Here is a 12,854-nt window from a genome sequence, read left to right as displayed (position 1 = left end):
TGGATTCATGATCTTGCAACGGATGAGAAATCTGTAGGATAATTCTGTGAACCGAAGAGTAAGCGGGGGTACTCCTGCCAAAACTTCGAGACTCATCGTATGTGTCGAATGCAAACACCCCATGGCTATACGCAAGCAACGATATTGTATTCTCTCCAGCTTGAGAATATGAATCCTGGCAGCTGATCGGAAGCAAAAACTGCCATATTCTAACACTGATAATATCGTTGTTTTGTATAACTGAATGAGGTCTCCTGGATGGGCACCCCACCATGTTCCGGTTATTGTTTGGAGAAAATTGATTCTTTGCTGGCATTTCTGTTTCAAATACGCAATGTGTATTCCCCAGGTACATTTAGAGTCAAAATATACTCCAAGGTATTTGAAAAACATCGAGTGCCTGATCGTTTTGCCGGATAGGTGAAGCTGGAATTGGGCGGGTTCGTGCTTCCTAGAAAAAACGACCATTTCGGTTTTCTCCGTAGAGAATTCGATACCCAGCTTGAGAGCCCACGTGAACAGATTGTTCAGGGTATCTTGCAAGGATTTTTGCAGAACGGCGGGATTAGTACCCGTGATGGAAATAACTCCATCGTCTGCAAGTTGTCTCAGCGTGCAGTCTCTAGTTAGACAATCATCTATATCATTGACGTAAAAACTGTACAAGAGGGGGCTTAGGCAGGAGCCTTGTGGTAGGCCCATAAAACTGTATCGAGAAGATTTCAAGCTGCCATGATTGAAAAACATGTGCTTTTCTGCCAGTAAATTGTACAGGAAATTATTCAGAATTGGTGAAAGTCCACGATTATGAAGTTTCTCTGAGAGAATTTCCATGGAAAAACTGAATCAAATGCCCCTTTGATATCGAGAAAAACGGAAGCCATTTGTTCTTTGCGAGCAAATGCGATTTTGATTTCAGAAGATAGCAGCGCGAGACAATCATTTGTCCCTTTACCTCGGCGGAAGCCAAACTGCGTATTTGACAGCAAATTATTCGCTTCAACCCACTTGTCCAAACGAAGTAGAATCATTTTCTCTAACAATTTACGAATACAGGATAACATTGCAATCGGCCTATACGAGTTGTGATCGCAAGCCGGCTTGTTGGGTTTTCGTATGGCTATCACTCTCACTTGTCTCCAGTCATGCGGGACAATATTCAGCTCCAGAAACTTGTTGAACAAGTTCAGCAAACGCTGTTTTGCCAAGTCGGGAAGATTCTTCAACAAGTTGAATTTAATCTTGTCCGACCCCGGAGCTGAATTGTTACATGAGAGGAGGGCAATTGAGAATTCCACCATCGAAAAATTCTCATAGTCGCATTGGAGTGGAATGTCGCGTACGACGCTTTGTGCAGGAACGGAATCGGGACAAACCTTTCTTGCAAATTTGAAAATCCAACGGTCAGAGTATTCCTCACTTTCATTTGTATGGTTCCAGCCACGCATTCTCCTAGCCGTATTCCAAAGAGTGCTCATAGCGGTCTCCCTTGACAAACCATTGACGAACTTTCGCCAATATCCACGCTTTTTTGCTTTAATCAGACCTTTTAGTTTGGCTTCTAGAGCTTGGTGCTTTCGAAACCATTCCACTAGTCCAGTTTTCCGGAATTTTTTGAAAACGGATGATTTTTCAAGGTAGACCTTTGAACACTCCTTGTCCCACCAAAGTGATGGAGGACGACGTCGTAAAGTGGTAGCAGGAACACGTTTCTTTTGAGCTTGAAGTGCGCTTTCGTAAATCAAACTCGATATAAAATTATACTCTTCGAGTGGAGGAAGTTCATGCATTGAAACAAGTGCTTCAGATATTATTTCTGCAAATTTTCTCCAGTCAATATTTTTCGTGAGGTCATACGCAATATCGACTGACTCACGAGAACCTGATTCATTGGCGATCGATAAAATTATTGGCAGGTGGTCACTACCGTGGGGATCTTGGATTACCTTCCACGTGCAATCCAGGGATAACGAAGAAGAGCAAAGTTTTTTTTTTTTTTTTTTATCTGTATTATAGTGACTTTCAACTCATTTGGCTGGTTCGTCACTTTTACTTCCATTTTTGGAAGAATGTCGGGAGTGAGAATTGAACTCGTGACCTTGAGCGTGAGAGGCATGGATGTTACCACTACGCCAGATCGCCTCCAAGAAGAGCAAAGTGATATGTCTAGCATGCTTGCCCGTGCAGGAGGGTTGGCTATTCTAGTTGCTTCCCCAGTATTCAAAACTGTCAATTTGAAGTTGTCACACAGATCATAAATCAAAGTGGCACGGTTGTCATCGTAGAGTGAACCCCATGCTGTTCCATGGGAGTTGAGGTCCCCTAAGATTAGCCGCGGCTCCGGCAGTGCCTCGATGATATCAAAAAACTGATGGCGGCCAACCATAGTTCTTGGAGGAATATATATCGAGGCAATGCAGAGGTCTTTGCCATTGATTTGTGTTATCCAATTATTAATATTTGCAATGTTGATTTCCCCCAGACAGCTTGGTTTTGATGTCTCTGTTAGGGACCCGCTGCATGTGTCGTCAATTTCGACCAATCAGAAGTGAGTTTTCCGTTAGGATAGGGGTAGAGATTTTTCAATTGTTCGATAGTTAGTTTCACGACATATATTATTTTCTTCAATATAATCGTTATGGAGTGCCGAAATCATTGACGCAAAAATTTTATCAATCCATCATGAAATGACTAGGCAATAAGCGTTTGAAATTGGACAATTTTCATGATGTACTCGATTTTAAATTTGTACCCCAATGTGTTCCCGAAAGACGTAATCCTACGTCAAAACTCACCAATGTAATATAAGATAATTACCAATACCGAACATAATTATCAATTTTTTCTCATCAGTAAAAACATGTGACTTTAATATAGAGGAAACATATTTGAAATGGGAAAGGTAATTTTGTTTTATATTTATTACTTTCTGAATGTTTATTCAACCCAATACGAATTTTAATTGGACTAACAACACCTAATACTATATGTAGAGCATATGGGAAATAACTTTTTCGAATATTTCTTCACTTTTCATTTTTTTCTCGCCGCATGAACTTTCCTTGAATGAAGATGAACACAATAAAACAGACAGCTTAAACCGAACGACCCGTTCTCTAGCGAGAACACACTTTGGTTTTTATTAATGAAAATTGAAATAAATTTTCCACAATACACGATCGGTCATTGATTTGAAAATTCACGAAGCAACCAATATTAAAGTTCCAAATTTAGATTTTATTATCGAATTAATCGTATCACTCACCCTACTTGCAATATAAAAATGATCCCGACTTGCATATATTTGTAATTGACGAATTTACGCAAAGCTGAATCAGCTCATGCGACATCTACATTAGAGCTCAAAACCGCAAAAGTGAGGGTGTATGTTTATTTTACACACTGAAAAGCAAGATTCGGTGGTGATTATTTATTTTATTTCAATTTAGATTCATTTCAGCCATTGAATGTCGTCAGTATATGGTAAGAAAGTTGGAGTTTTGTATATTTTCGATGGTTTCAACACGCGATTTTACCAAAGTCATAGATAATTTTCGAAAATTTTAAGTTTGACAATGCATACCGGTTATTGATACTATGGATAATTGCGATGAAATCGATATCATATCAAACTGGCTGATATCATTGATTATGTAGGGGCCGATACGAGAAGGATTTGCAGTATTTTTAGCACAAAACACCCTATTCATCGTTTACTTAGTTGAAAAAAATTAAAGTTACAATACTTATAACAAGCCATTCCTCGTAATATACATAGCACATTGTAAAATGATGATTTTCTAACCTTTTTAGCGAGGAAAGAATACATGAAACCGGGAAATTTGAAGATAAATTCTGATTTTTCTATTCTAGAAAATTTGAACGAATTTCATACCAAAAAAACAAAACATCCTCATTTTACTCGCTGCGCCATCTGGTTGTAAATCCAACGTAAATTCGTCAATATCGATTTCCCTCGGGAACCTTTTGATGTCTCTATTAGGGAACACATTTCGGCGAGAGCAAAAGCTCCCCCTACTTTTATGTATTTGCAATGCCGATTTCACCCAGGTGGCTTGGTTTTGATGTCTCCGTTAGGGACCCGCCGCATGTGTCGTCAATTTCGACCAATCAGAAGTGGGTATTTCCGTTAGGATAGGAGTAGAGATTTTTCAATTGTTCGATAGTTAGTTTCATGACATATATTATTTTCTTCAATATAAAAAATTGTTATGGAGTGCCGATATCGATTGACACAAAAATTTCTTCAATCCATCATGAAATAACTGAGCAATAAGCGTTTGAATTTGGACAACTCCACGATGTGCTCGATTTTCAATTTTCAATTTGTGTCCCAATATGTTCCTGAAATACGTAATCCTACGTCAAAAAAGTTATACAATCAATAGTTACACATTTTTTAGTAGTAGATTATTAGATACTCAATGATATGTAGTTCAACAAATAGGGGAAATCCCGAATGACAATGAAAACGGTCATCTCTAGTTTCAAAAAGTTACCTCATAAGAAATGTTCACCACCTCGAAAAAACACCCTATGCCAAGTATTAGCTCAGTCGGTCTTAAGGGAGAGTAGGTGGCGCAAAGCGGTCAAAGTTTGAGTTTTTTGAGAGCCACCCAAGGGAATCAGGGTTTTGGAAAAAAAAAATTTGATGCCAAATGTCTTAAAATTGCATGAAACGTCGAGATCTAGTGTAATCTCGAAAAATTGTTTTTGTCAAAAATCGACACTCTGGGACTTAGTGTTTTTTCGGAATATGAAACGAAACGTATGGTTTTGGGTACCAATAAGTATAGTTATCTCGATTTTTCATTCGGAACTTGCTGCGCAATGTTGATTTGCACGATAACATATCCTTTGCAAAATATTAGCTCATTCGAACATCATTTATTAGTGTCACATATGGAAAAATTTGAGTTTTTTTTGAAAAACAAAAGATCACCGAAAATCGGGGTTTACAAAAAAATTTTTTTGGTGCCAAATGTTTTAAATTTACATTACTCGTCGAGATTTACTGTTGTCTCGAAAACAAATTTTGTCAAAAAAAAAATTTTTTTTGGCACTTGCTCGTCCTTCCGTCTGAAAAGTCGATATTCAACAAAACAATTTTTTTTGAGATAACTGTAAATCTCTATGTGTTGCAATTTGTCGATGCAATTTTAAGACATTTGGCATCAGAATTTATTTTTAAAAACCCCGATTTCCGGTGATTTTTCGGTTTTCAAAAACCTCAAATTTCAACGTCTGCTACACTAATATATGAAGTTCGAATGAGCTAATATTTTGCATAGGGTATACTATCGTGCAAAACAACATTTCGCAACAAGTTTCGAATGAAGAATTGAGATAATTATTTTTATTGACACCTAAAACTCTACGTTTCGTCTCGTACTCCAAAAAAAAAAGTCTCAGAGTGTCAATTTTTGACCAAAAAAATATTTTGAGATGACACTAGATCTCGACGTTTCATGTAATTCTAAGACATTTGGCATCAAACAACTTTTTTTGAAAATCCCGATTTCATTTTGGATGATTTTTTGATTTTCAGAAAAACTAAAATTTAGAGATCTGCGACAATAGTAAATGAAGTCCGTATGAGCCAATATTTTGCAGAGAGTATTTCATCGTGCAAATCAACATTTCGCAGCAAGTTCCGAATTAAAAGTCGAGATAATTATTATTGGCACTTAAAACCATACGTTTCGTCTCGTATTCCGAATAAAAACTTCATGATATATATTATTGTTTTAATGTAAAAAAAATTTTATGGAGTACCGAAATCCATTGAGGCAAACAAAAATCTCATCAATTCGTCATAAAATGAATGAGCAATAAACGTTTGAAATTGGACATTTTTCACGATACAATCGATTTCACGATGCACGAAAATCGCAGTTTACCAATACTGAGAGTGTTGGTGGTTACGTCAACCATGCATATTGGAGCATAATCCGTGATAATACTTTATTCGTATGATAACTCTATCGAATATTTTTCATTCAAATTGTCTTCATTGCCTTTTCTGCCTTCATATTGTTGTTGAAGGAAGTCATATTGCGAAATGTCATCCTTCTTGTATTTAGTTGAGATTGAGCCACATCCAACGACATATGTTGGACAACGTCTTGATGAAAGACAGTAGTTAAGCTTACACATTCTATACGATGTCGTTGTCAACATGCGGCACAGCTTATAGCGCTACAATAAATTCAATTCTCCCAACACCATGACGCCATTTACAATGTACGAGAGCTTTACATTTACACTTACTAGAATCTGTGTTTCGTCGTAAAAGCCACCCGGAAACATCAAACCTCTTCGTCCCACCTGTGCTACCTTTTCACCACACATTCAAACCTGTCTCCTGACTGCCGACACACCACCTGCACACCTCCATCGTACACCATCATATCCGGTCGTGATACCAACTTCCTTTTACAAAGTGTCACTAAGCGTTGTCGTCGTCGTCATCGCTTCGCCACGTTCTCAGTGCCACCCTTTTTCTTCATTGTGGTAGCAACCTGGGGGGGGGGGGGGTCTGGTTGGCAAAGGCGAATAAAAATGCACTCCCTTTTAGCCCCAGTTTTTACTTTATATTCACGTTAACCATATCTCACATTGTTGTTTTCCTTCTCTCTCGCACTTCGTTCCAGGTAACTACGGGAAACACTCCATGTCTTCCACCTGTAGGATTTAGTCACAACCGATGATGTTGGCCGTATGAGAGACGATGTAAGTTTCATCACCATCTCAGGGGATACAATGTAATATTCTGATGTGATTCATTAGTGTTAAAACCGAGCAAACCACAAGTCGGTTTGACGGCAACAATTAAACACAATTTCAAACCTACCCCTTTATCCTGTACCCAGGGTGATCTTGGAGACCATTCAGTCTGAATCACATGCCGCGCGAAAAATCGACAAACGATAAATTAGTTTCTATCGTAACAATCAAAGGCAATATTGTTTCCGCAGCGGTGGGTTTGGGTCGATCCGTCAGAAACGTATAACAAAGTTAACGTTCGTCGCAGATACTTCGATCGGGACGCAGATTGTCCCCACAACAGCAAAGTTTGATTACAGCTATAAAGCTGGAAGCGCAACACATAAAACGATATCCTCCAACCCCCGACGACGACTGTTTTATCTCAAGCTTTGTCATTTCATTTTTTTTCCCCGAAATTAAATTTCAACTTCGTTATCATTGCCCGTGGAGAAAGTTGTTCTGTTACCCCGTTCTCCCCCCTCGCATCGACACACATCCGATATGTTGTCGTACCATGATGTGCCGGCAGCGCTGGTGATCCATCAAACGTAGGGTTCGGTATAAAGGACGAGAAATATAGCGCAAAAAATAAACTTCCCTTTCAATCGCTACCATTTTTCTGTTGTTGTTGCTATTGGATTTGTTATTCCGTTTGGGCTTGAGCACCTGCTTCAGTCTGATAAATACGATACACAGCGGAAGCGGTCGTACGCATTTCCGGTTGGGGCTGATTTTGGAGTTTATAAATTGACAAGAAACAACTTCGTTTATAACTTGGCGAAGGCAAGCTCAGAGTTGGTGACAAGTTTCCGTTAAAGGTATCGTTTAATATCAGTCCCATCGTGGAAATCACTCATTGGAAAAGAAGCGATAAATTAAACTTTGTCGATGTCGTGTACTTGAGAAAAAGTCACACATAAAGCCTGAATACGGAAAACTACTACCATTTCTTTATTGTCTCAGGTTTGAACTTGAGCTTGAGCTTGGGTAGACTGTAGGGGAAGTCCGGGCATGACGCCCCTGTTAAGCAAAACAGGATGAAACGTATATTTTTACTACATATTTCAACGTTTCTTCACATCCATAACGTAGCCACGTTTGTTTTCTTTGTAATGAAATGAGCAATAACGATCACAAACAGGCAAACCAACAGAAATAACGAGAATTCTAAACGCATTCATATTACACCATTCTCAAAGGTGCGAGGTAAGATGCTCATTACGTTTCTAACAGTTAGAATTATCATATGATCCCGAATTTTCGAGGCATTTTTGTTATGAAATGCCGAAAACGCTAAAGAATTTTGAATCCAATATTTTTGTTTACAAGCGTATCAATATGTGCCGCTGTTCATAAATATAATGCTACGTGCCGCTGTTCACAAATGTGCTGCCAGACTTTTGGCCTTGGTATTTATGAGTTTTTATTCTGATTCTAAGGTTTGCATTATTCTTAATCATGGATGGGTTTTAGTAGTCAGAAACATTGAAATAATTTTGTTCGTTCTGGTTCTTATCACATAATACAAGAAAAGATATTTAAAAATGGTTTTATGCTTTTCAGAAACCATTTGGTTATAAAACAATTGCAGAAAATATCTGAGTGAATTGGTAACACTGGAACTGACTAACTCCCTTTATTAGAGCCCCCGCAGACTGCAGACTGATTTGTGGGCCGATAGTTTGGTCGGCTTCTTAATCAGTACGGAGAGGTATGCATGTGCGCACATTATGCCGATTCAGTTGGGTCGGTTTTTGCATCAGAAGGCCGACCCAACCAACAGTTCAACCAACAGTTTGGTTGATAGAAAGTCTGTAGTATGCGGAGGCTCTTAATTGTCATACTGGAGCGATGTGCCCCATTATGAGATGAATTATAAAATTGCATTTTGATGTAAGAAATGTTTTTTAGACATTTTTTTATTCAAACTCAATTGATAGCTCTGGTAACATTTGAGAATGTATTGGAGTTTGCAAAATTTAAATAAGTTTTTTAATGCTTCAAAATCTTATGACAGAAGCGGTCAAAGTTGCATGAAATCATGCAGTTTTTAATATATTATTATTTTATGAAGATGGACGTGGTTTTTGGTGCTACAATACATTTAATTGTATTTATAATGAAAAAAGGAAGTTATAAGCACAGAAAAACCGTGCCCATTACTGCGTTTTCTATTATTTTTCATGGTGGTGCGTTTTGCCGACACGGTGCGTCTTACCCAAAGTTCCCCTACACTTTGTAGTAGCTCTCCGTGATTGACCTAAACCAACGAAATTGCACATAGAACACACTGAATGACGCTTGGGAGCAGTGTTGCCACACGTACAGAATTATCTGGAAGGGTACAGATTTTTTTCGTTATTTTTGGTACAGATTCTGTACGGTACAGAGTACAGATTTTTGCTAATAAGTACAGATTAGTATAGCTTTTTTCCGCATGTTGATTTTCTTACACTTGAAAAAAAAAATTGGGGAGGGGGAGTGTTGTATCTAGGACACGACCGCATTTTAGACGTAGACCTACGCAATTATATTATGCAATCCACTTGTTTACCAATTCGAATAGTATATTAGAATGCATTGATTTTTTTGCTATGGATTATGTTCTTCGTTACAAGTAAATTGGATGAACGTCCTTTTACGTTTGTTATAATACCTAGGACTACCAAAATATGTGAACGGAAGAATTGTCAAACGATCATTGTATTTTACCTTTTCCTTGGAAATTATTGCATATCTCATGTTTATGTAGTTCTCGAACCGCGAAAGTTCATTCACCTCTAGTATCTGAAATTACGATTTTCCCAGGATTCTCAGTTTAAAAGTACGTTTAAGGGAAACATATTCCGGTCTGCACAACGACAAGCGAGTACAAAGGTAGTCAACAACAAAAAATACCCGCGTCTTGCATGTAGTGATCCCCGATAATCGTTCGATTAATCGAATACTTTCTACAGAAATCGATTATTAATCGAACGAATACTGCGCATCCAATAATCTAAGCGAACGAATAGTTTTTTTTTCCAAAATATATATTACGAATAGTTTATGTCGATTAGTCGGTTCAAACCCAGAGAAAAAAAACGTATGGCCGCTGCAGTTTTATCCTGAAATTCAATCATTATCTTTGACGCTCCTCTGGCATCGTAAACAAAGCTCCATGGCGTCAACGCAAATTGTGCTTCGTTTACGAGTTTGAGGGAGCGTAAAAGTTAATAATTGATTTTCAGGCGGAATAAAAACTTTTTTGATTCCAGATGGCTTTCTAGCAAACGAGAAACATTAGTCTAACTAATTATTTCGCTCAGTGTGACGATTAATCGATTAATCGATTATTTGGGGCAATTAATCGTATCGAATAACAAACTGCTAAAAAGTATTCGATTAGCTGATGAATGATTAATTTAAAAAATCGGGGATCACTACTTACATGTATCTGCAAAGCGGATTCCCGCAGGCACATTAATTTTGAAGTCCGTGTTAGGGAAACACAGCTCTGTGGGAACAAAAATACCCCCGACTTGCATGTATATTCGCAAAGCGGTTTCCACCGGTACATCGATTTTGAAGTCTGTGTTGGGGAAACCGGTCCAATCAAAACATGGCAGTTAGGGCATTTAGATAACGCTTGACATTTAACAGTTATTCAATTGTTCATCTCATGAAAAATAACATTTCATTAATTGTGATAGACGCGTAGAAATATTTTCTATCATTTGATGCAAACATCTTTCCGATCTATTGAGAAATGTTCGAGTTATAAGCATTCGGGATATGGGTAGGGTTGGCAAACAAATCAGCAGAACAAATGTATGGGAAAAATGAAATTTCTCCAGTTTTCATTAATTTAAACCGTTTAGAGATAAGCGAATTGAAATGTATAAGATATCAAACAAATCTTAGAGAATTTCCGGTTCGATTGGTATGCAAATCATTAGAATTCGTTCACAGTGAAAATAGTTATTAACGTTAACTTTATTTCTTAAAAACGTGACCTGTTTTCTGATTTGGCACCCTTCCTGAAAGACGTAGTTCTACGTCAACAGCAACATTAAGGTACATGACGACTTTTACGCCGCGGTATCGCTTGGTGTTGCTGATTATAAAAGCATTTACAATTAAATAATTGATCAGTTTCAAAAGGTCAAAATTCGTTGTGTTAGGTACAGATTTTTGGAAGAAAAAGTACAGATGAGAACGATTTTTAACCCCTCTGGTACAGATTAAAATGTGTCAACACAGTGTATAGGGTTGGTGGACAAAAATTGGAAAAAGGATTGACGGTTCGCTCGCATTTCGGCGCTTCGCTGTGTTTTTCGTAACTTTCTCACTATGCCGGCAACTGTCGAGCGAATTTTCTCTGAACATAATCAGAACAAAAATTAGCTTCGAAACCGGTACAGTAACGATACGATGAACGCTATTTTGAGATCAAAATATTTGATCAAACATCGTGGCAGCAGCTTGAAAATTTTAATCATGCAAAATAGATTCAGAAAAACTATGTATAACCATCATCAAGTACACAAACGACTTGCAAATGTAAATGAAGTATTTGTAGTAAATAAATGTGTATTATTTTCCTGCCAATAAATTAGTTTTTTCTCTACAACGAATATTTTCGATGGTACAGATTTTTGAAAAAGAAGTGCAGATGAGAAAGATTTTTAACCCTATTGGTACAGATTAAAATGTGGCAACACTGCATAGCCAATAACGACGCCGGCCACGTCCTTACAGCTACCAGGGGAAGGGAAGGAATGTTAGTATGATATTCGCCGCCCGAAGGCCAGAAGGGTTGCCTCTATAACATGGTTCCCTAGCGATTATCAAGGAAGGGATAGTTGTAGCGGGGGAGGTGAGAATCAGAATTCACTGTGGTGAGTGATGTGATTAGGAGTTTCAATTTCTTTCTTTGCATAATAACTATGGATAACAGTTATTACAATCATCCTCCTTAGCGGCTTTGGACCCTCTGCTCTGGTTCTCAATAGTTTCAGGTTCTTTTTCGGACTTGCAACTATGAAGATCCCTTATTTGCAGACGGAGGTACTGTCATTCCTTTACTGTTTGAGAATAAATTTTCAGAATTTCTCTGAATTACGTTCAACAATCAACCGAACATTTTCCACTGGACATAATTGGACATAATTGGGCCTAATCCAAATGGTTGTCATTATTTGAGGCTGTATATTATTTGAGGGACTCAGAATGAAAGGGGGTGTAAGTGATTTGATCGATTTCTCCTCATAAATTTTCTTTTTAGTTAATAACTCAACAGCAAAAACGGTCCAATTTGAGTTTGCTATCGAGTCCGATAGATGAGGTCCTGACCTATCTTTCACATTATCAAATACTTCTGGGAATGTGTTTGCAGCTAAGTTATGACCAAAAGAGATAGTCGATGCAGAGAAATCGATGATTTCACTTATGTTTGTTTTCATTTGTTCGGATATTTAAAATGATAATGGAATTTTCTGAATGAATGAAAATTTTGGTTTTGGTGGTTCTGAAAAGAACATTTGGTTTGATGCTAACGCTTACATTTAAAAAATGGAATGGATGGTGATAAGAAAAAACTAAGACAGATAATTGAGTTTGATAAATTTCCCATGGAAGGTAATTATATTAGCTTACTTGCAAAACAATTCTATGCCCTTGCGAGCGGACTTCCTTCCAGAATAATCGCCATGACGGACGAAAACATGCGTGTAGGCATGTTTTTGAGTTCTTTCTTTGCTTTATTCTTTACCAGCTGACCCGGAAAGCTTCGTCCCGCCCAAAATTTATTTTTCGTTATCACATTCACGTTTTTTTACTAAGCGCAAGTTCATAGGTCCAATCGCAGAACTGTTCATTGATTGATTTTCTAATCTACCCTTTAAAATTAACTTTTAGTATCAAATTCCTAGTACTTGTACTAAAACTCGTCATTATAATACCAGATTATTTTCAGACACAATCCTTGTTCAAGATTTTTCAACCACTTGCAAATATCGTGTTTCTCCGTTACATGGAAGAAATGTTTGATACAGAAAATATGATAGAATGCAGACAGCCCTAAA

The 12,854-nt window shown here is 37.7% G+C and overlaps 1 protein-coding gene across 3 annotated transcripts in view; it reads left to right on the top strand.

The window, feature by feature from the left end:
- The window catches only part of LOC129764572 (GTP-binding protein Di-Ras2), a 343,955-nt gene that overhangs the window by 87,529 nt on the left and 243,572 nt on the right, over nt 1-12,854 (top strand). The window contains exon 1 of one of the 3 annotated variants that reach the window (XM_055763778.1): nt 6,733-6,753. The exons of the other annotated variants lie outside the window; for them this stretch is intronic. The gene's annotated coding sequence lies outside the window, so the exon portion shown is untranslated. Of the gene's footprint in view, nt 1-6,732; nt 6,754-12,854 lie in introns of those variants that run through there. 3 annotated transcript variants of the gene reach the window in all.

This window comes from Toxorhynchites rutilus, chromosome 2 (assembly GCF_029784135.1).
Source record: "Toxorhynchites rutilus septentrionalis strain SRP chromosome 2, ASM2978413v1, whole genome shotgun sequence".
Taxonomy (NCBI): Eukaryota; Metazoa; Arthropoda; class Insecta; order Diptera; family Culicidae; genus Toxorhynchites; species Toxorhynchites rutilus.
Note: the sequence above shows the minus strand (reverse complement) of the source record. Positions and strands in the feature narration are given on the sequence as shown.